This window comes from Dermacentor andersoni, chromosome 9 (genome assembly GCF_023375885.2).
Source record: "Dermacentor andersoni chromosome 9, qqDerAnde1_hic_scaffold, whole genome shotgun sequence".
Classification (NCBI taxonomy): Eukaryota; Metazoa; Arthropoda; class Arachnida; order Ixodida; family Ixodidae; genus Dermacentor; species Dermacentor andersoni.
In genome coordinates, this window is record NC_092822.1 from 29380297 (window position 1) to 29405165 (window position 24869).

At 44.7% G+C, this 24869-nt stretch overlaps 1 long non-coding RNA gene across 1 annotated transcript; it reads left to right on the forward strand.

The window, feature by feature from the left end:
- Window positions 1-17087: 17087 nt before the first annotated feature.
- Window positions 17088-24115, forward strand: LOC140213151 (uncharacterized). The gene is made up of 3 exons (XR_011890129.1): window positions 17088-17293; window positions 19607-19903; window positions 23904-24115. It is a non-coding gene; the product is annotated as an uncharacterized lncRNA (long non-coding RNA).
- Window positions 24116-24869: the final 754 nt, after the last annotated feature.

The window sequence follows — 24869 nt, forward strand, 5'->3', positions numbered from 1 at the left end:
TCTATGAATCAGGATGCCTCTTAACGATTAACAAGGCTTTCAAGAAATTAACACGAGGTAGAGGGCTCCTTTCAAAATATTAAGTTGCCTTCCAAGGAAGTCTACTCTTAAACGTTCGTGAATGGCTCTCTAAAACAGACTATCTCAAAAAAAAAAAAAAAAGCTTGGGAGGGGTTTTGTTTTAATAACCCACGTACAGGCAGTCACAGAAGTTCTTGAAAGTCCTTTTTCCTTTCCCTACCGATCAGGGTGAAATACACATGAGCATTGAACAGTTGCGTTCCGACGGAGGGAGAAAAGGCCTGCACATACATGGAGGGGTACGGGCGTAAAAACAAAAAAAGGCCAAGCGGGGAAAACATTGGCATTGACGCATCGGGTGCCTATAGTTCGCGAGTGTGGGATGTACACATGGTTTCTGTTCGTTTCTATGCGCTAACAGGGAGTGATGATGCGTATAAAACGGCTTTAGTCTTCACAAGGATAACTTAACGCATCTTAAAAGGGGACAGCAAATCAGCTCAGAAGGAGGGGCACGCGTGTCATTTTGATACAAACTGAGTCTGTTTGTGTGGTTACGTGACTGTTCGCAATTAGTTGTGTTAGATTTAGTGAACCAGTGGTTCCGCGAGTCTGAGTGAGTACGCAAATATGCATGAGCTTGCCTGGCTCTGATCCTAGCCGGTGGGCTAGGTATGTATGTATTCATGTGAGGCCAAAGCTCAGGTGAGCTGAGCCAGGCCTTGATGAGTACGAGTTCGCATGAACCGACCGGCTGATAACTGATTAGTCACGAGATTGAGTGAGCTCGTCTGAGGATGGTTTCAGTGAGTGAGCCTTAGTGAGCCTTCGGGTAAGAGCCTGTGTACACATCTGGATGAGTTCCGCTTATTCTTCTGACCTATGCTTTTCGTACGCACAGTTTCGCTTGCTTACACTCTCTGGTCCTAACTCTCAGTATTCCCGCTTTCGTTCGATTTTACATGCGCGACGGTTTCCTCACCTCAAACTGCACATACTGATCACCTATTCATGCTTACAAGCTTTCAAGGGGAGCAATCAGGTCCTCCCCCCCCCCCTCCTACACGTTTCCACTGACTTCCACATGTTCACTGTCTCACATTCACCTGCGATTGTGTAGACATTTCCTATCCTCGAAAATTACTTTTCACAGTTTGTTACATAACTGTGCCGCTCGCAGCTGCGGGCATTATTTAACCATGTAATGCCCAGACAGACTTCCACGTCAAAGAAAATCGGAACTTGCTCATTTTCATTTCTTGCCACGAAGAGTAAGTTCCTACAAAAAAAGGGTATGTGAGCAAAATTCAGTTAGTATACAAATTATTTCATTTGTTTTACAATCGAGACCACAAAACTCGCTGCAGCATATCTAAAAAATTATCATATATGTAATGCGCACATTTCTTTCTGGTTCAACTAGATTTTGTTATAAAACTCCTCATTGCACAAGAAATGCGTGGGGCATTGCGGGTCAACTGTCGTAACCAATTCAATCAGAAGTGCTCATACAGGATTTTGGGACCGGAGAGCGTAAACGGAATAATACAAAATTACGAGTACACTTTCATCTGATTTATATGGTGGGCGAGGTTAATGCCTAGCACGACGTGACACGAGTGTTCATTAATCTTTCGTGCCGGCACAGATGTAAAGAGACCCTTGCTATAGGAGGAAGTCAGATGCAACCACGAAAACGACTGTTCACACTGGCTCTCAAGACACAGATTCAACTATCATGGCGGAGCCATCCTCTATTTCCCTGTCCATCCTGGCACGGAGATTACATGAAGTCCTACCTGATACATTTTATGAACTCACACATGGCCACAAACTCGGGTTCAGTTTGACTCGTATCACTCGTGTCCAGGTACTCAACTCGTTGAGGGTCGCTGAATCGAGGGTTGAGGGTCACGCATCCCCGACGCCGATAAGATTATTGGAAGAAAGACAGCAGACCTGGACTACATTGAAAAATGATAAAAGCATTTCCCGCGTCGTTCCGAGCTGTTGTACTAAGAACAAGTACTAGAAAAAGCAGGCTGTCTGCGTGAGACTCGCCCGTCTGTGCACTTGCTCGCATCTAACACTGTCGACGTTTAACGTTTGTTAAAGGAATGTTTTTACAAAAGGTGTAATTAAGCAACAGCAATTATTCGTTCAGTAATCATCTGCGAAGCTCCTAATGAAGGCAAGAATGTTAAAGTTTCGCCACACATTACGCTTGACGTGTCTCTCGTCTCCACCGATCGTGAACTTGGTGTCATATACAGTCGAATTTCTCTACAAGAAAATGAACTGTACAACGAATTAGGAATCCTGTGAGCGTTCTATTTTGAGTGGTGCAGTGCGCAACGTTTAGAACGAAGTGACGCGAATAACGAATGATTTCGGAGTCCCTGAACTCTTCTTTTTAAAGGCGTTCGACTTCACAGTGGTTTCACAACTGCGGATCAAACGGCAGCTTGTGCCGTTGCGATACTGTGTAAATGCGAAATTTTATAGAACTGCCGTAATTATTCACCCAAATTTAGCATTTACCGTACGACACCCATAATATCCTTCGAACTTCGATGAACTATGAGAACCTGATCCGTTCCGTTCAATAAAGTAAATGAGTTCTGGAGTTTTATGCTCGAAATAAATGATTTGAACATAAGGTACGTTGTAGCGGGGACTACGGAATAATTCGAACCTACTGGATGTCGTTGACATCTAAAAAATTTTGAAGTATACCAGCGCCTTTGCATTTCGCCCCAATCGAAAAGCGGCCACCGAGTTTGGGGTCGAACCCACGATGGCACACTTTTCGCTGTGCCAGCTCACTAAGCGGGACAAATAAAGTCTTCATTCATGTGGCTTGTAAAAAATGAGACGGGGATAAAATATTCATTAGTGAGCAATTACACAAGCCACGCTACAAAAACGAAACGACCCCGCTGAACGTTAATATAAACGAACCAGCCTTTTCGGTGTCAGAGCACGTACAATCAGGACCATTTGTTTGCCACACACGTGGCTGGGCGCACGGTTTCTATTCCTGGCTCAGGATGTCACTACGAATTGCGCAAACCAACTCTTTATAATCATCCTATATATGGCTTTTTGTAGGCATGACATGTAAGATTTACTGCTTCTCATCATTACTATTACAGAGAAGTCATGGCCATGTCCAAGGGTGCACCTGCAGCAATGTTATTGTACTTCGCGACTGTCGTCTCTGGAACCATAGACAAAAGTGACGGCGGTTATACGGACATCTTAGTATCCATCCACCCGGATGTCACACCCAACGAAGACATCGTCCGCAACCTAAAGGTATGTGCGACAACTGGAACTTTCTTCAAAAGTTATTCAATAAGCAAACACGAATATAGCGAGGTGACAAAAAAATTCGGCAGCAGGGGAGACGAGACTGCGACCAGAGTTCGCATTGATTGTGAAAGTGGCGAAGTTCCGAAAGAAGCGTCAAAAGCAAGGACATCTTCGGGACTCTGCAAAAGGCGCGCGCTACAGAAAGCAAGCATTCGATGACTCATAAACTAAAAGCGGTACAACGACGCTTGGCGGAAGTGGGCAATGAGGATTGCGACGAGCAATCCGGCACGGAAACGCGAGGCGAAGTGGAAACGGGTGTAGAGTTTTCGTATGCAGGTGCCAACAAGTATTTCGGCAAATGCTGCTTGGAAAAGAAGTTTGGGTCGATATGATAGACTTTAGATATTTCATTTGAATAATTTACTTCACGGGCCGTTCAGGGGTTATAGAAAAGTGTGGATGATAACAAGAAAAAAGGAACATACAGCAAGAACAATAACAGTAAGTTGTTTAGTACAGCATATCATATTTACCGCAAATAAAGACGGGGAAAGAGAGAGAGAACACAAAAACAACACGTACCGCCCGTGCTGTTTTTGTGTTCTCTTCCGCTGTCCCCGTCTTTATTTGCGGTCAATATGACATGCAGTGAACAGCAACCAGGCCATATTGAAGTACTTCTGTTTAGTACAGGTTATGACAAAGCGCAACCATGAACATTGTTGAATGTTGTATACAAAAGACGGAGGCGGGAAAGGGACTTCAATCCCTGTTTCGTACTGGGAACAAACTATTCAGAATACAGGATAGTTTCTGATACTGGAACATCAGCTTTGTGTCTTCCGTCAATGAGCGGTGACACGCTGTTGAGTTATTTGGAATGATTGTTTCAGATTCTTCATTGGTGTAGTATATAATGTCAAGTGCACGTGGGCGAGAAATTCGACAACGCAGAGACAAGTCAAGAAGGTTGCGCGATTTTTTTTCATTTGTGAAAAGTTTGCAGTGCGATAGTAATTCTGGTTTTGGACGCAAGGGAGTTAGCGTGCGGGTCCCACACACTTGACGCGTACTCTTTAGGGCACACCAAAACCTCGTAATGTAGCAGCTTTTGTGACAAAGCAGCCAGATGAAATTTAAGACGAAGAAATATCCACCTGTCCTTTCAGCATAATTTGTAACGCGATCAATATACGTCTGCCAGGAGAGTGTATCGGTAATATGCACAACGAAATGCTTGTACGTGCTAACAAGATCCAAAAGGCTGTCATCAAGAGAATAGATATACGGTTCAGGTGGTTTAATCATGCAGGTAATTCGAATGGCTCTGTTAATGTGTTGTTTCAAGAATAAAGTATTGCACGAGCTGGAAATTTTGGCAATGTCAGACTGAATGGTAGGGTAGACGCATCGGTGTTGTCAGAAATTACTCTGTATATAAAGCAATCGCCCGCAAAAGGACCTCATAAAAGAATTAACTGAGTTTGTGAAGTCGTTTACAGATAAGGAACGTCTATGACCAATACTGATAATTTATTACTGAACCGAACCAGACTCTAGTGTTCCACGCTTATATGTAGTTCGGAACGTTTACCTGTCTTTCAGGTCTTGTGGGTACTTACTGCTACCTCTCAACGTGCAGGTCGTGCTTAAGTCAGCTTCACGGTTCTTACACACGGCGACAAGTGGAACAGTATACTTCAAGAAGTTTATCATTGAATTCCCGAAGTCTTGGCCGAAAAGGAAAGATGCACTTATTCTTGGGACATCATACTACCCAAAAAGCGATGTGAGAATAAGGAATTCCTTGCTTTGCGGAGACGATGGACCCTACACAGTGACATCAAGGGGCTGTGGGGAAAAAGGAGATTTCATTCATCTTCCAGCTGAGTACCTTTTGAACTTGAGTCCTCCGACAATGGAAAAGAAGGAAAGCTCTGGTAAGCAATTTTTCTGTTGCGGTTACATGGACTTTATGCGAAAAACTTGGGGCAGATTCGATCTCGAGAGGAGTGCGATTAGCATTGAAGCCATGCTGTGATGCACCGTATCGATTTGCCGAAACTATTCTATATCAGCTGTGCATGGCGACAGGTTCCCCTCACCCGCTACCCCTGGGCTCGCTACTCCGTCTAGCAGTGTCACCTTCAAGTTCATGCATGACGGGCGCCTGGGTATAATAGTCAAACAATCTTGTCTGTACATATGTAACGCGGGTTCCATTTTGCCCTGCAGCATAGAATTTTACATCGAATGGTTTGTTAATGTTATTCAAGAGAGGCACATACCCACTGTAACATAACCGGTTACACGACGTAGTCCAAGGGTTGATTTCCAAATGGCCCCCTCAGCGGAGTAGCTCGATGCTCGACCCTTCTAACCGAGAACTATCTGTCGAACCCTTGTTGGCGTAAAATAGGTGCGGATGGGCGGGCGGGCGGACAGACGGACAGACAGACGCAAATTGTGTAGGGTTGCTAAAGAATGGTACTAGTTTTTACAGCAAATATAAAAGAAGTGATGTCCTTCCACTCTTTATTTTATCGTCTTTATTTTGCCTCATTCTTAGCACAGTCACCACAGCTTTGTGATTGCTGTGATACACTGCGATCGGTTGTACTGCGATGCTAAGCACGTTTTTGCCAAGGTTAAATCTACGCACGACCGGTGACGCGTGGTCGGCACATTGAAGTCCGTGCAGCTCTCGATTCGAAACCGTTCTAACAGGAAGGATACAAAGTACTCGCCATCGTCGCAGGTACGGCTCGAAAGGGCTCTTGCCCAAGTGCAAGGACTCCTTCCCCGCCCTTCCGCGAGGAACAAGCGAACGAGATAACAAGTCGCAGTTATTCCCCTTGCCCTCCGCCTTGTTCTCCCTTTCTGCTGGCCTATCCGAAGAAAGAATATATTCAGGGCGATCGCCGCGACTGATAACATCACGCTGAATCAGTTGGACTGATCGCTCCGCATTCTTGAGAACATCTCGGGACAAATTTTTTTGTCATATCCTCGCCATAGGCAGCTTCGCGTAAAGGTGAAAAAATCTTAATTTTGGTGACGGTGAAACGATACTAGTGTACAGATTTGCAAGAGTGTATAGCTTGTAAAAATTTAGCGCAGGATGATACAAAGTGCACAACCGTGAAATATACTATTAGTAATTATATTCTCAAAACGTACAGCTCACCTGCCGGATTGGCCCCAAATACATGCCACGTGAGACACCCATATCCGTCGTTCTAATTACCACTAATACGCGCTGTCGACACTACAGCGTTCCGAACAGACCGCATTGTGCCCGCCAGTATGGCTATGTTGCTCATCAGCTGCCCCTGACCGCAATTCATATGGGAAGGGGCTAGCATTGAGGGAACGCGCTTGGGCAGTCGAAGCTTACAGAACAGTGCCGAGGGGGGTGGTCACTCGGCAAGTTAAGCTCCCACGTAAAGGGACGACTCGTTAAGAATAAGCAAAAGTGAGCGCGTAAATGTAAAGAGAGAGGTGGGTGCGTCATTTTTAAAAGCCGAGCCAATCACACTGGAATATTCCTGGCCACAGGTACAGCTGACCGCATATCTTCAACAGGAATTAGAGAACACCAATACTTCGGGGTGTCTTAAGTTTTGCTTGCTTTTCTTATAATCCGTTCTTTGTGCGTAGGAGTGTGCGAGAAAAAAGAAAGTGTGCGTTACTGCGTGTGTTGATTGCATTACTTTGTCTTCTATTGTAGCGTACACTTTTGTGCATGAATGGGCTCACCTGCGTTATGGCGTGTTTGACGAGTACGGCACACGTGGAGACAACGAATTTCCGGAAACGTACTGCGCGGGTGATAAGGTGAGTAGCAGGGCTTCAACTTGTTGCGGAGTGCGCTACGCATTTTCCTCGCGCAACTCAACCACCGAAATCGTTAATAGTGAAACTGAAGCGATTCACTCTACGACGTTCTGGCTGGCTTTAATTTGGAATTTTAAAAACATTCGCACTGAAACTTCGTGTGCCCGCAGTGCAAGCATTCCGATTACCCTTCTGGCACGAAGGTAATAGTAGAACAAGGTTCCAGGTTGTCGTTACCTTCGCGTGCGTGCAGCGTAATATTATAGTCGGTTATCTAGGCATTCAATCTTTCCTTTTATTTACCTATGCATAATTTTGATGAAGAGTCTATAAAGCACAAGAAAAGTGGAAAGGAAACACGTTGTTTTCTAAAACTTGTTACGGGTGTTAACGTAATCTGTTTCCCATGGCCTTCCGAACAGTTGAATCCACGACGCCGATGACAATATAATTAGGGCAGTTGAATAAGGCATAATTTTATCACCTTTCTGCCTCAATGATATATCTATTTTCATTTTTTTAGTTACTACGCAAGTTATCCTTGACGTATGCAAGTGACTGAAGTTAGTTACAGTTACACAGAAAGAAAGGTAGCGTCATAAAAGATTTGTTTCAGAATTAAGGTAATCGCATCCGTGGCGTTAAATAGCAGAGATGGCGAAAGGTGCAGAGGAGGAAACGTAGGCCTCTCCAACTGCAGTCTGAAATTACAAGAATTCCGACGACGTCGTGCAGCAGGACATAAGACAAGCATGGCTAAAACATCGTTGGGGTGGAAAAGGAAACAGTCATTAAAAAGCAAAGCGATAGCAACAGACCCGGTGAAATTCATGCACTGGATGGAAAAAAAAAAAAAAAACATGAAAATTTACAGAAACGGCATGAAAGAAATCAGACGGGAGAACTTCTATGAAAAGGCAAAGGGGAGCGCCTTGGTACTTGAAGCTCTGTAGCCTACTGCCTGTGGACAAAAACATACCGGAGCAAATATGCGCCACTGAATGAGGGATGTGTGTGCTGGAAAGAAAAAGAAGCCCGGAAACGGCTTTCCACATCGTAAAGGAATGCCAAAATAATATGACCCGGCGAGATCCGTAAGGAGTGTCTAGCTTCCAGAAACGTTGCGACTTGATGAAGACTAAAGGATTAACTCGCCAGCATTGGAGGTAAGTAATAGATGACTAGAGTATTAGTGCAGAAAAAGCAGGAAAGATTTTGATAAAACCCGACTCATTGCAAGTGTAGGTAATGGTACTGTATAGTTACAGACGGTCCAAATACGAAAGTAAAGATCCAGATCAGATCGGCAAAAGACTGAACAACGATAGTAGTAATAAAGCCTGTGTAAGTCAAGAAGGCTAGAGTATTATTTGTCCCTACTCGGTTTCAAAAGGGATGGCAATAAAGATTGCCATTAACATGTCATGTTTAGGTCTGCGCTTACGCCAGCCGTCTGCCCAGTCGGCCAGGTATACCGGAATACCGGGCAAGCTAAAAATCTTTCATCGGTGCGCTGCATCTTGGCACGCGGCCTAGGTCTGCTATGTGATCAGCGAGTCCACTAGAAATGATGGCGTAGGTGCGAAACTAAGGAACGATTCAAAAGAAGCGAGTGCTTTAAAACGCTGTAACAAAAGCACAACCAGCGCATGTCTCAACATGGCCTTAGCGCAAGCTATTTGGCCACTTGGTGCATGATGATCTTCAACTCCTCCCAAGACATGTGCGAATGTCTTGGGAGGAGTTGAAGATGCACATGCGTCGGAGGTTATGTGCGGCAGTGTAAGTTTCAATAAAGTACAGTTGAAAGTCCAGCGTCCGTCCGTGTCTAACGCCTTTTCCTTGTGTGCTTGTCTTTGTGTTTTGCTGGTACCCCTTTTTTTTTCAAGTTCATCAACATGGCCTCTAGCGCAGAAATCAGCAGGCCAAATCCTCGGCAGCCTTCTAAACTGCCTGAATCGATGTGCAGCCGAATATTAATAATTATTTATTAGAGGACGTACCGCGAACGCACAGTCCGCATTTAAATTCTATCAATCCCAAGCCATGTTTTCCGCTCTCGGGACACGTTCAGTGCCCGTGTTGCTTTGCCGTGCCTCACGTCAGAAGCAGCGCAACCACCAAAAACTCGATGTTTGTGGTGAAAGTTGTATGGAGCGACATTCTCCCACCGTCTTCTTGCGCCACGTACCGACTGTTATCGCCTTGTTATTCATCAGGAAGGAAAGGTCCGCTTTTGGCATGACAAAATAGTTTTTAGAACGACAGAAAGCTGAGCTAGTTGTTAAGGATTCATTATGCAAAAATGAAGTGGGACGTGCAGACAGGACACAAGAGTAGAGAAGTGGACAACACGAACGCCGACTATCAACTGAAGGGAGCACTGAGGCGAAAGAACAAAGACACAAAACTCATCTGCGCAAGCTCAGGAATGCCATCACCACGTGTCAGTCGGGTACATGTGCCAGCCTACGTGAGAGATAACTGTTAAGGCACTTAATCTCTTCCTTATGTAAAGTAATCAAAAGCTGACTCAAGCAAGCACTTTCACCATTATAGATAAGCCACGTCTCTACCATAAGACGCGTATCTTCATTCTTATGCCTGTACAATATGGCGCATTCATCTAACTCTGGCGTGCAGTTACAATCTTGGCAATGTAGGGAAAGATTAGAAGGCGATCCACCGGTTAATGACCTATTATGTTCCATTAGCCTCCGATTGATGCACCGTCCCATTTGCCCTACGTTGAACTGGCCACAGCTACTCGGAATATTATAAACCACACCCATACGACAGTCAGTAAAATTGTTCTTCTTATTGTGCTTTACTAGACAAATATCTGTTCTTTTTTTGCCTTTTAGCTGCTCCTTCTTCCTCTGTACGGCAGCGCATATGTTACCTAGCTCATTGGGAACAGTGAAAGCAACATTAACATCATATCTTCTTGCAACTTTTTTAAGCCTGTGCGACACTGAATAAATGTACAGAATAGGCACAGCTTTTTTTTTTTTTTTGCTGCTACTGCTTTCTGTAATCAGGTCCATCCCCCTCGAAATCGACTTCTTTAGGTTCTCAGACACAGTGGCCACTGCTACACTAGGATAACCTGCTTCTAATAGGCGCCGGACCTGCGCATTAAAACTGGCGCTCATTTTCTGCATGCAGGATCTGGTGAGAGAAGACTTAAGAAGAAGCTTTAGCTCGGGCCCAACTCCGACGCGGCCTATTCAAATACATGTAAAACGCAAAAACGTTTTTATGAGACAACCCCTGGACCGATTTTGATGAAATTTGTTGCATTTGAAAGAGAAAGTTAAATTCTAGTGACTGTTGGAAGCGGAATTTCGATTTAGGGCTTGAATTTTCTTAAAACGATTTTAAAGTATTTGACCATATGAAAAAAATAGAAGCACGAAGTTTACAAATTCATAGCTCTGCATCAAGAACTGATATCGCGGTTCTGTAAACGGCATCCATTAAATCATTCAAAGCGGACAAATTCATTATGTCATTTGACATCTTACGTGAATTTGTTACGTTAGTTACAACGGTTTTTCAAGATATATTTCCCTATGATTAAAGTTTTTGTATATTCATGTGTAACATACCAATTTTGTCCGCTTTAGATGTACTATTAGATGCAATTCACAGAATTGTATTATCGTTTTTAGTGGTTGAGTTACAGAGTTGTAAAATAGATAGTTTCGTTCTCTGAAAATTTTTGATTTTCGCCAATTTTTAATAAAAAACTGACAACCCAACTCAAAAATTCGAAACCAACAGTCACTAGATTTTAAATTTGTCTTTCAAATGCAACAAACCTCGTCAAATTTGGTGCAGTGGTTGCCGAGAAAAACGAATTCTCCTTTTACATGTATTTAGATAGGAGCACTCGAGCTAAAGCTTCCTCTTAAGGCGCGACATGGCAATTCCATTTTTTACTAATTTGGAATGCTTGGATTGAAAGTTTAGCATCGGATTCGAAGATCTTGGGGAGTACTGCATGTACCTTCTAATGTTTCCTTACATTGCGAAGATTGTAACTGCAAGCAAGAGTTAGATGAATGCGCGATATTTTACAGGCATAAGAATGAAGATACGTGTCTTATGGTAGAGACATGGCATATCTATAACGGTGGAAGTGCTTTCGTGAGTCAGCCTTCGATTACATAACATAAAAAGAGATTGAGTGCCTTAACAGTTATCTCTCACGTATGCCGGCATATGTACCCGATTGACACGTGGTGATGGCATTCCTGAGCTTGCGCAACTAGGTTTTGTGTCTTCTTTCTTTTTTCGCCTCAGTGCTCCCTTCAGTTGATAGTCGGCGTTCGTGTTGTCCACTTCTGTACTCTTGTGTCCTGTCTGCACGCCTCACCTCCTTTTTGCATAAAAATAGTTTTGTAAGCCTTTTTGACCTAATCTGCCAGTGTTCTGGCTTTCTGTTCGTTTTTTTTTTTACAGGTGAAGCTGAATGCTTGTTCAGAAAAGATATCTTTCACGGCTCAACTAAGTGATGGTTCGGAATGTAGTATAAATGACGAGTGTCACTTTGACGAAAATTGCATCGTCTCCTCTTTTATTGACCCTGAAAGCCCAGCAGAAAGCTCAATCATGTTCATGCCCTACGTACAAAACGTAAGATTTCCTTCTTTGAATATTATTATGTTTATATAAAACATGAATTGTAGAAACGACAGCGTCTTGCGGAATGCTTGAATTTCAGAGGCCCCGAGCTATCCTTTAATTAGGTCCCTCTGGGAAATGAATTCGCCTATGTAAACGTACCGATTTCCCTGTCTTAAGTTTTAGAAAAAGGTGAAAGAAACGTATTTTCATTGTACGCATTTTCATTACTATACCATTATTTACTACAAATATATCAAAAATAAACAAGAATAACTATACGCTTCCTCTCACCACAGTGACACTTATAATGTCGACCCAATCGAGATGCACCGTACATACAGGTGTAAAAACCGCTGTTTTTCCCAGAATTTTGGTGGGGTGCGGCCCTTACGCGAATCATGTCGATGACGGACAGTTAAATGTTCGTACTCTCTACGCAACTGCAACAGAGTTTAAGAGAAGCACAAACGACACGACGCTGCAGTAAACGACCTCAGATGCCGGTCCATCGTGCCTGTCCAGCGCTGACCAAAACAGGGCTCATTTCTCTAGACGCGAAATTTCACCAATCTGACTGGAAACATGGCCAACACAGCCGAGGCGACGTGCCACACAAAGAAATACCGGCGTGGTGGCGGCGGCATGAGCGATGTCGACAGAAAAGCAGCCAACGTCATTTAGCGGCAACGCCACTAACTTCGCCTTCCGGAGGGACATATTGAATTTCTTACAAAAGTTTGCTCTCCGAAGCGGGGGTGCGGTACAAGTACATACGTATAGCATTCCTTGGATGCCCCAATCACAAAAATAACTGGTAATTTAGCGATGCTTCAAATCCTGCAAAAGCTTGTGGTAATATTGAATTGGGAGGAGGACACAAGATGCGAGAGCCACATAGTTTTCCTCTTGGCAGAATAAGGATTTCTGCAGCTGCATTTACTGAGAGCACTGCGCCACAATCATAGTGCTATACACAGTGTGTTAGTAACTCCAAGATCAGCAATGAGCAAGATTGTTGAACGTCTTTTCTAGCCGTTCTGCTGCAAGCTGATTTACGTTACCAGTCACTAACCGGAGCTTCTTCCTGCGGAAACGGTTCAGCACTATGCTCGGCGCGCTTTCTGTAAAGATTATAGAACAAACGTCCTTGCTTTTCATGCGTACCGCAATAATGGGTTGTATGCAGTTAATTAAGCAAAAACGGGATGTGGACTCGGATCCAGGGAAGCGTTAGTGAGTGTACAATAGTCACTGATCCTGTTTTCCCGCTGACAAGTTCTTTTTTCACCTTACAGGTTTCCCATTTTTGCGAATCAAATCAAAGTCTACGGAGGCACAACAGTGCTGCTCCGACAAAGCACAACAAGATGTGTAACGGTGTTGCTGTCCTTGATGTCATCCACGGGAGCGACGACTTCAAAGAGTGCGTGCCTTTTGGTCATTTTTGACATTCAGCGCTCGGTATTACTAGACTTCTTTCACCATCGCGCAAATACGATATGTTTCGTGAAAGATGTGGTTAATGATGGGAACAACGCTGCTAAAACGTAATGAATATTGATCTAGTGGGTATTCACCTACGTTAAAGATAAAGCGCTGGCCGACAGAGCGAGAGGTAAAGGAAGGGTACCTGGAGAATCTGAACACCATGACTCCAACTGCAACTCTGCCGGGTTTGTTTGGTGGCTTTGGGGCGCATTTCGAACGCTACGCAAACAGCAAGGCGCGATCACACGGAAGTCTTCCACCTGGCGTCACTCACGCCAGGGCCATAACGGGCACACAACGCATGCGTACAAGACACAAACACTGATTTATGACCGCATCAGTCACCCAAAGCGACGCGCCGAAATAGAAGTCTGACGTGTCTCGATCACGGCACACACAAACCATGCATCATGCCAAACGCCAAGACAAGAGCAACAGCTTAAAGCATCAATGCTTCAAACATGCCAAGCAGCGCGCTTTCATTGAAGTACTTACGATAGAACTTGCGGCATGAATTGGACTGTTGTCAAGACCACCAAAGATTTCTAGGTAGACCTTCTAAGAAGCTTAAAAGCGAAAAGCCGAACGGGAATATCAGCGTTGTGCCGAAAACAACGTCAGGCATCAGCGACGGGCCACAATGTCCCCGCAAACGCACCGAAAGTTTGACGCTCTCACGGTTCTTACACAAACGTGTGTGCATCATGCACATTACTAAAGCATTACTGTCTCGGCCTCTTCCCACCGCGTCGGTTCCCGTGTCTAACCGTTATCGTCTTTCTGCGCGCGCATCGTGGACCACACATCCAGCACCTTTTCCGCACCCTTTAACTCTCACGAATATCTAATCGGCCCCGCTTGACCCTAGCGTTTGCAATTACACCTGCTCTTAGATCAATCACGTGATTTAGGGCGCAATCGCATAGTAGCACTTGATTTATACGCGTGCATGTTATCAGCATAGAGTTCGATGGCTGTAGTAAGAAATGTTGAGTTTACCACATAACTACAATATGGTATTGTTAACTGCTATCTTATCACAAAGGACCAATTAATCTCCCGTCAATTTTTTTGTCACTAGAGAGGCCTGCACATATTACACACCATGTGCAAGTGCCTCAAAGTACTGTTTTCGAACAGTTCACTTAATTTGACCGACATCAGGGACGTGTTCTGCCTAAGTTTCTCAGTCTCTGTTTATAATTTTTTTTGTGAACTACGACATGTCATCGGTGGCACGAAGCTCCGAAGGAAGATGCGAACAAAGCTTTATTATTGGCGCATGTCCGATGCCTGCGCCGTAAGCTTGAAACTGTTAATCCCCTGAAACGTATGCCAACTCCCAATTTGTCTCAACGTTGTCGAGTGTGGCTGCTGCGCAAGGTTGGTCTAAACCAGTGTTCTTTCTAAACACGCAGTTCAACCAGCACAGGAAATTGTCGAAGCATATTGCACAAAACACAACAGGAACACATGTGTTTCTGTGACTTTGCGCCATTCTGAAGCATATGTCTTGAAGCCTAAACATTTGTGCACGCAATCGAAAAGGTTACGTTCAGCAGTTCTCCAACTCGCTACAGTTTCTCTAGCATTTCTTGTGCGTTTTCTTGTTTTAAACTCTGACGAATTTACTGGAATTTATAACGCAAAGCTTCGACGCTGCTGTGTTGTCTCGTGCTTTGCGTTCTGACTGACAGAAGCTGATACTTGCTCTTCCAAACTTTGATTTCAGGTTAGCAGAGCCAAACCCCTTCAAGCATATTGACGTCACCTTCGAAGAATGGCAAGAAAGGGCAGACGAACCTCAAAAAATCGTTCTGGTGTTGGATGTGTCGGGTAGTATGTCGGTAAGAAGATAATTTCCATGTCTATTGTTGCGCCGTTTGCTTGCTTTTAGCAATGAGTAGCAGTGAAACGACAATGGCCGATGTACGACACCCGCACCACTGAACGCATACTGCGCACACCCACAGCGCCTATCACGTTGAGGAGTGTGTTCGGCGCTGAGAGACTCGACGTCTTGCGCTTCCTAGAAAGGCTGTTAGCATTGCCGCTGTATACGCAGCATCTCCTGCATTTCCTGTACGCCCCTCCACGACGTCAGCGACAGGTGGGTGAGGCAGTCGCGCGAACGCGCTCTTTCCATCAAGACGTGTATGAAATGCTAAAATATAAGTGGAAGCATGAAAGCAGACGCGTGTATGTTACTGAATAATGTAGTTATGTTACCTTACTGCATAACCAGTGAAGAAGTAGCCGTGAAAAGTGTCGGTTACCGGATACATCAGTAAGAAAAATAATTTATTATGTATTAGTAAATTACTTTTTTTACAATGTCGAATACACCACTTTTGCCATTATAAGACGCTTAGTGAACCAGAAAAAGCGAATTGACGAGAGACGGTTGGCAACGCCGCCTTGAATTTTCCGCGCCTGGGACGTCATGCATTTTCACAGCGCCACTGAGGGCCTACGTAATTCGTTAGCGATATATAAAGAGCAACTACAGTGTGTTCTTAGGGCGCCATGGATCCCACATGTCGACTTTTGGGAACGTTTGCTGAGCAAACACGGCGTAAGCACGAAACTGTGTTTTGAAATACGTGACGTCACAATGGCGTCCCGGCGTTGGGGAGTGAGTCACTGTGAAATTCGAAACTCAAACTTTGACCTTCGCTTTCTAATCTAAACGATCTTTTATTGCGAAATTAATGACAACAGTTTTCAGGCAACCTTCTTTCCGTTTAAACTGATGTAGTATTTTCCTTCAGTGTTACTTTAAGGTCCTATGTTTTAGAAAGTATTTGAGCTGAAACTCACTAGCAAAAGAGAGCCAATATATATTTCCGAATAGAGCAGTGAGTGGGCTCGGGGCTACCCGATAGCCCAGGCCCGACCAGGTCCGTTTGCAAGAGCCTCGCTGGGTGAGCATGATTTGACCAGGTCAGCTCTCTGGCCGAGGAGCTTCAGTCTCGGCACGAGCCAGTATGGTTCTCCGGTATATGCTCCACCACACACGCCATGCAATCAGCGTCTACAAATTACCGCTTCCCTATCACGCGTTGGGGGCCGATTTCCCCATGAGCCTTCCGTTTATATTTTTTATGAGTGGGGTTCAATATTGTTACGTAGGGAGACGCAGACGAAAAGCTATATACAAGTATAGAAACAAGGCAATACGCCGCACTTGGCCAAGAGGCAACAGCCCGCGCTAGCCTCCAGTCGTCGTCTTCACACTGCTCGCCTCTTCGTTATCGCAAATACTGTTCCGTAGCAATATTGTCAAGTGAGTAGAATACGTGAATTGTAGGGTTTTACGTGCCAGTGCCATGACCTCATTATGAGGCACGCAGTAGTGGGAGATTCCGAAATAATTTGGACCACCCATGGTTCCTTAAGGTATACCTAAACCTAAGTACACGGGTTTGCCGGGCGCGCCCAACCCACCCCTCTTGCCGGTCTTTTCCAGCTCGAATCCGGCAAGCGGCGGACACGAGCTCGGAAGTGGATGGATTCCAGTGCTAGCTCAAAAGCTTTTGCGGCAAAAAATATAGCCCGTTACCACCAAACTTGAAATTGCATTATGTTGCATGGTTTCTTGAGTGCCAAGGGTTGGCCGAGAGTGAAACAGTGTAGTAAAGCATGGTTTCTACAGAGAGAGTAAAATGAAGCTAGTTGGGAGGGGCCTTAGTGCTGTAGAAGACATAAAATTAGCCAGATTCTGCTACCGGTGATGATGATGGTGATTATGATGTTTTTTGTATTGCAGGGTCTGGATCGCATGGCTGTTTTGAAAGAAGCTACCAAACACTACATACAAGCTATACCTGATGGTTTGCGGAGACTGGCTATCGTATCATTCTCCACAAATGCCACAGTGACCCACAATATGCTAATCGTCAATTCGACTACTCGGCAAGGGTTTATTGACAAAGTGAATGCTCTCGAACCTGCGGGCCAGACATGCATTGGCTGCGGACTTGAGCTGGCACGGAAGGTATGCCTTTCCATTCTCATTTGCCTGGTAAAGCGTTCTGAGCTTGACGCGGCAGTGTTTATCTGCGCACGTTTCAGTCTGTCGGGCCAACATCGCGATACATACGGCAACGTTGCGATACGAACGATAGCAGAGTTGGTCGCCCATCCGTGGCGTGTGCCTGCAAAGTTAAAATAGAGGAGCGGGCTGACTGACTAAGCCTGGTCAATATTTCGTGGTGTTTATTTCGTGTTTATAACGAACGCCGCGAGAGAGCTGCAGCTCGAGGCCTATATGTAAGGTGTAAAACGACGAGCCAATATTTTACATTTGCAGCACTGAAGCAGCTTATACAGGTCGGCTTTGTTGAAGCCAACGTAAATAATGATTCCTGAGAGTGGCGTTAGTGTCGCGTTACTGGAGTACTTGTATAAACTATCGGGCATTGCAAGGGGGAAAAAATGCTATGAGCATTGCTTATTGGTAGGAAAATTATTAGCTTGCATCAATAAGCGGAAATAATTGATACGGCCGCGTACATGGGATGAACAGTCAACAGACGAAGTGTCTAGGTATAAGTTGACAAGTGTATGGGAGCAAGACGTCGAAACCAGAGCCGGCGTAGGGGAAAAATCTTCTGTTTGATTGAAGTCTACAAATCGTCAGGTAAGCATAGGTGAAAGTTGACGTTAGCTTAACCGGCCTCAGGTGGGAGCTGAACGCGCATACTCCGTTTTACGCAAACGGTGCTTTACCAATTGGGCTAAAGTGTACGTGTTCAAGGTTAAGGTTATGTACTGGTAATGTCGCCAGCACCTCCTACCGCCAAGTTGGTGCATGGGAAACGCACTTTGTCTCCTGGTGTCAATAAATACGCGAGTACAGAAGCAGGCAAATTGCCAAAAAGCACTCGTAGTTTGTCTTGCGGTACCAATATTGTCACGTACAAGACCCTCGCTATGAAATGATTTCTGGGGCTCGAAATGTGTTCTACATCCCCTGCTTTGGCTTTGAGCGGCGCTAATTTATACCGCCAAGTATCACCCATACGAGTACCTCAATACACAAAAAAGTGATGCGGGCGGATGACGCCATGCACGACAGGCGATTTTAGCATGTTTTCATCCTTTTCTCCACTTTCATTTTGCGTTTCCTGATTATATTTACGTTTCAATCAAATACATGTACATGTATTGTGATAGCAATTATATGACATTCCTAGCGAAGTGACGCCGTAGGCCCAAGGTTCCGTATATCTTCAGGCGTACGTATCCTATTTGCCACGCCATAATATGTGACTTGCGATATAGGCGGGTTACTTTGCTCCACCATTATATCACTGAAAGTTGCTCATACTAGGTTTCACGTTCGTGAGAAAATTATTCCCTAAATTCTACAGAATAGGCGCCGACAAGCAAATCTCATGACGCAAAACACCGACATCGCATGCCTTCTATCACAAATTTCCCAAGCTTTAAATATTAGAAGTGCGAAACAATGAGAGAGTAATAATGTGAAAGTGGTGTCATTTTATTGGCGCGACCACGGTCCGGCCGATGTTTGTGAAGGTGTGCAACGGGGCGTTTAAAAATGACGATAAAACGTATCTTCACTGAAGAAAAGTAGGCAGAATGTTGTGCATATGCCGAAAGGTCCCAAAACGGTTATACTGTCACGCAATCGGTTTATTAGAAGCGATGTTAAAAAATTTAAAAATAAAATTATGGGGTTTTACGTGCGAAAACCACTTTCTGATTATGAGACACGCCGTAGTGGAGGACTCCAGAAATTTCGACCACCTGGGGTTCTTTAACGTGCACCTAAATATAGGTACACGGGTGTTTTCTCATTTCGCCCCCATTGAAATGCGGCCGCCGTGGTCGGGATTTGATCGCGCGACCTAGTGCTCAGCAGCCTAACACAATAGTCACTGAGCAACCACGGCGGGTACGTTTTTGTAATAAGTACTGCGAAATATAGTTAGGCTTCATTTGAAATAATATTACCTCCTTGTAGCACTGCTTTCACGGTATGAATGTTCTCAGTAGAACAAAATGTTTCAAAACGTAGCTACCGCTACACACAAGACTATTTCTTAAACATTGGTTGCTGCTGAAAATCCCATTGTTGATCTGTAAAGTTGAGGATTTGTTTGGGCGTATGTCTAGGCGGTTTTACGAGAGTTCGCTATTGTGTTATTTGAATACCGTCGCACTTCTTCTGCACAGAGCACCCGACGCTGTCGTTACTGTTTCTCCTCATTTTATGTGTTAGTTAAGTTGTATCTATCACTCGCAATTACTCATTACGCAGAATGGTATCCTTCCCGTGCAGGTTCTGACTTCACCGCATGATCCTCCACATGGCTCCATCATTCTACTGGTAACCGACGGCGAGGAGAACCGGACGCCTTATGTGGCGAGCGTCATGCAAAACCTCGTGAAGTCCCTCGTCGAAGTAAGCTCATTTGCGATTGGAAGAGAAGCTGACAAAGAACTTGAAGCTCTGGCTGCTGCAACGAAGGGCCAGTCGTTCTGTTTCCTAGACAGCCAACCATTCATTGGCGTCAACATGGGCGCGGCGTTTGTGACAGCCAGTGCATCCGAAGAGGAACCCCAATGGCCCGTTACGGTAAGTTTTAGTGTTGCCATTTTAACACATTTGCCGCCACCTTTCCTGCCCTTCGTCTTTTTTTTGCGACTAATCATTGTGGTAGTACCGATAGAGATTTTTTATTGTGTATCCACAGGCCGGATGGCTCCACAAAAAACTGTTCTGCAAGCAATAATTCCGAACTTCGTCTGCACCGAAGAGCATCCAGATGAACTAGGCGAGCAGATGGCTAGTCATGAACGATATTAGACATGGCGGAGTCAATGAAGTAGGCGCCATCTGCTTCAAATCTATCAAGTTGCTGTGATGCACTGTTTTGCCCGTTAATTTGCGACTGAAGCGTATACTTTATTTTTGTATAATGACACTTCGTCAGCAAAGTCGTCCAGACCATTCACTGCTATTCCGTAGATCCGTTCTCAATTTTTGGCGCTTTAGGTGTTTCGAGAGAGGCTCTGTCATGCGGGGAACTTGTATAGGGTCTCCAAAGTTCAGCCGCAGTACTCGCCAGTCGCACTGTCAGGGTTATAGAGGCGATAGATTACGAATGTTTCCTTGTTATAATTAGTTATGCAGTACACCATGCTCTCAATTTCGAGCAGCTGAATCCAGCGGTCGGCTTCAATGGCTTCGTTTTTGTTTTATTTTGTTTGGTGAAAATAGGTAGACGTTTTAATTCGGAAACTGTCTGATCGGTCAAGGCGCACTTCTTGTGACCACACGTAGAAAGCAATTTATTGCAAATTCACGTTGGTCGAACACCAGAATTCGGATGTGAGAAAAAGCTCGGCATGTTTCGCCCGTGTGCCGCAGACAAGATGCTGGCAGTCGAAATTCGTTACGCTTATTGAGATAAAATTTCGTTCGGCATGGAAAACACGTATTTGTTCCGTCGTCTGTGTACACTATAAGCGAAGCAGTAAAGGACAATTGAAACGCCTTAACACTTCCACGCCAAAAGTTCCCGCATGCACGTTCATATTGCGAGAGACGAGGAAATGCGCGTATGAGGGGATGCTTTGTTTAGAGACAGGGGCAGAGCGACGGCAGTGGCAAGGCCACTGAGTTTTTGTACCGTAGCCAAATCGGGACTAAGCGCGCGCCCTCCGAGTGTGCAGGACTCGTGTCCTGACGAAAACTAGGTAAAATAAGAGAAGCCTAGAAGGTCGAGCGAACGTCGAACATCGGAAGAGAAAGGTGAGGGAGAGGGTGGACCTCTTAGCCGAAATAAGAACTCTATTCCCAGGTTCCCTATGTGCGCTTCCTGGTGTTGTCAGGTCCCCTAGGTGGGCTTGTATCTGTAGACTTACTGTTTAACTTCAACCATGCCCGCAAAGGGTACTGGGCTGCGTTGGCTCCTAAGCGGCTTGAGCCTTAGGAACTTGAGAAAGGTCTCCTAACGTGTGTGTCAACTGATAGATCCATAGGCAGGGAAAAGCAGTTGCCATGGTCCCGCTGCCAATTGTAAAGCTTGCCACTATAGTTCAGCTATAGGGGACGCCGAGCCCAGCATTCACGGTAACAACAGCAACAAAGGCAGCGAGCTTTGCAATGCACTGTCCCACTGCGGGTTATAGCAACTGCACTTACAGCGAAAACAAAACTTCAAAAAAAAATACGTGTTGACTATTTCGCCAATCAACAGAATACCAATCCGCAGCCTGTAATTCCCATCATTCCCATGATAGTTGAATAATCGCAGCGCCAGATTTCCCTCTCGCTATTTTAGTATGAGGCTATGTAAGAATCTGACCAAAAAATGTGGGTTTATCTCGAAGGCAGTGGAATCTAAAGAATAGCAGATGATCCCAAACGTGCTGCAGTCAACAAAGCGTCTAAACGAGTTTTCTGCACGCTACGTGACGTAATGAATTGGTACGTGACACACACGCCAGATGTTTCAAAATGCTGCTTTGGGACGAAAGAAGCATACGTGGGATTTTAGTCTAATAGAGCAATGTGCTTCTGTCCTGGAAGGCGTAGGTTTGATGTAACCATCAATAACACGTTTCTCCCTCAGTATATACGCGAATTTCACTCAAATCGTCATCATTATCATCGCCATCAGCCTATCTTATGTACAATGCTGGACGAAGCGATATCCAGCGATATCCGATTGCCCGTTTTGCACTAGTTGATTTAAGTTGTGCCTGCAAATTTTCTCACTTCGTCAGACGAATTAATTCTCTGCCGTCATCGACTGCGCTTCCTGTCCCTTGACACACATTCAGTGGCTCTAATGGACCACCGAATATTTAATACCTTACGCATTACCAGGCCTGCGCAGCTTCATTTTTTCCCCTTAATGTCACCCAGAATATCGGCCACCCCTGCTTTCTCTTGTATCGCGACCGCCGTTTGTCTGTCTCTTAACGTTTTGCTTACCAGTTTGTCGTACAATGGCTCTCTGCTTGGTGCTTAACTTGTTTTCGAGCTTCTTTGTTAACCTTGAAGTTTCCGATCCACAGGCTAGAACCTCTACATAGCAGTTATTTTAGTTTTATTTTTCAGTATACCAGTAAGCTACCAGTAATGATTGGGTAATGCCTGTCTTATGCACTCCAAGCCATCTTTATCCTTCTCGAAATTTTCTGCTGTAGATCAGGGTCCTCAGTTATTTCCCTATATAAGTGCACCCTTTCAAAGATTCTAGAGGCTGACTACCAATCAAGAATTCTTGTATTCTCGCAATCTCGTTGTACATTGCCATTCTCTACTGCATATTGGTACGTGACCCACATGCCATATTCAACACTAGCACTTTCTGGGCTAAGGTATTCAGTCAATCTTTAGAATTGACCATCCTCACTTGTGAACACGACAATGCCATCTGCAAACCGTAGGTTACTGAACTATTCGTCTTTGATCTTGACTCGTAATTGTTCCCATTTAACTAGTTACGTGTACGTTTTCTCTATCATGCTATGTTTGCGGCATTGGTATGATGCTTTTTAGAAGTGGTGCATTAATACGTGTACATTGGTTACATTTGGCGTTGCTGCTTTTCCCCGACTAACCACTGTTTGAGTGTTCTCGACCGATGCCAAACAACCTTTCAATTGTCGTAATTTTATCGCCTATACTGTAGCACGAGAACCTTGTTTACACTTAGACAGCAAGCGCAATGCAAATGGAGGTGTACATTATATAACCTTCGCGAGCAGCAGTGCTTACACTAGAATGTTCGATGAGTCAGCTATATGTAGCTGAAGTGCTTCACTCGAATATCAATTCTCGATAACCGATGAGTGTGCTCCCTGCAATCAATGCGTTTGGGCGGTACTTGTTGTTCTGGGCACATGTTCACCAAACGTGTGTTACCTTGCGTGACTCATCCTGTGCCAGTGTCTCGCTCTTCACTGCAACTACAACATGATAGTATATTTAACGCTGTCAGTTTTCCGCTTTCAACCAATAAGGTCCAGCTCAAGTTTCAAGCTAACAGCTTTAAGAAAAGTTTGATTATGCTACTATACGTTTCATTTAGTCAGTGATAGAATAAGTGTTTCCTTAAATTTATTCTATGATCGAATATTTTTTGCTGAGCTGTATAAAAATCGCGTATTCACTTGAAAACGCCAGCACACATGAGTTTTTCAGTGTCTAGGACGAAGCGGCTGTATTGTTCTTCAAAACGTGATCGCAATCTTGCTTCATTGCTGTTTACCAATAACTATTCATCATCCGCATCGATACGTGCACAATGCTATGCTATGACTATGAAAAGTGAAGCAGCGTTATCAGTTGAAGATCCTCCGAAGAAGCTTGATGAGCTGGCCTTTGGTAACGTTGGCGGAAAACGTCTGGTTTCTTCAATATGCACCTTGGGTGGAGTACGACGCCTTGCACAACGACGGGCGGTGTTTTGCTTCTCTAATTTGCGTTTTCAACCTCTTTTCGCAGCCTGGTATACATGTCTCCCTTTTTTTTTAAAGTAAGCTCAACATTGATTGCTGAATGCTTAGTGCGCTCGGAAGTAAAGTGTCAAAATTACCGCAGCGTCCTTGTCCTCATGCAGGTTTTGCAAATTGAAAGCAGCTTCACCATGGGGATGAAGCAGAATTTCACCATTGATGCCGGCTTGGGAAAGAACACAATCATCTCCATTAGACTTGCTGGTTCAACCATACGATCAATAAAAGTAGAGCTTACGGACCCCAGTGGACAGAAATGCACTGTTTGCAGGGGTGTCGCCTACGGTGACACAACGAGGATAGCCCTACCGGAGCCCGCGAAGGTAAGGTGAACTTCCGAAAGCATTCATTATCATCACTTTTCCCCGTTTGATTCACGCACCCCTCGATGATCGCCTTCACCGCATGACCCTCCCATGAAGCGTTTGACATTTCCACATGATACACAATGGTGGGAAATAGGGGTTGGTAGTGTCCAGCTACTACCGGAGATAAAAAAATGTAGCACTGCGAGCATCGCCTCATGGCGGAAACAGGAGAAAAAGAAAGTTGCCTCCACCTCCGTTTGGGAATATCGTAACGGGCTGACTGATGGCAGGCTCATGTGTGCGTTTGGCGACCCACCGTACAAGTTCAGTGAAGGCGTCGGTGTGGCATTGTTGTGGGCGAAGACTTACTCGATACTTAGGCATGTGGAACTTGAAAACATTCTCCGCAGCTGCATAGTCTGTGGCATTAACGAGTCTGAATAAGCCCCTAATCAACCTGCCTGCCCTGATGTGCAACTCCGCCCACGTAGACACCAATCAACGGTTATAAATGGTAACTTATTTTCAGAAAAAGATAATTGCAGTTGAAATTATGCAAAGTTTACAACAGATATCCGGTTACCAGCAACGATTACTCATTGCCTTTAGCAAAAGCAAGAGCTGCCGGTACGACACGTGTTGAATTCGCAACAAGCATCTGGCCCCGCATTGCGAGACGGCTCGACAGCTGTACGCCGTGGCCAAAAGCGTATGTTCTTTTTTTGGCGTGAAATTGCTTAAAGGAAAAAGGTTAGGCGAACT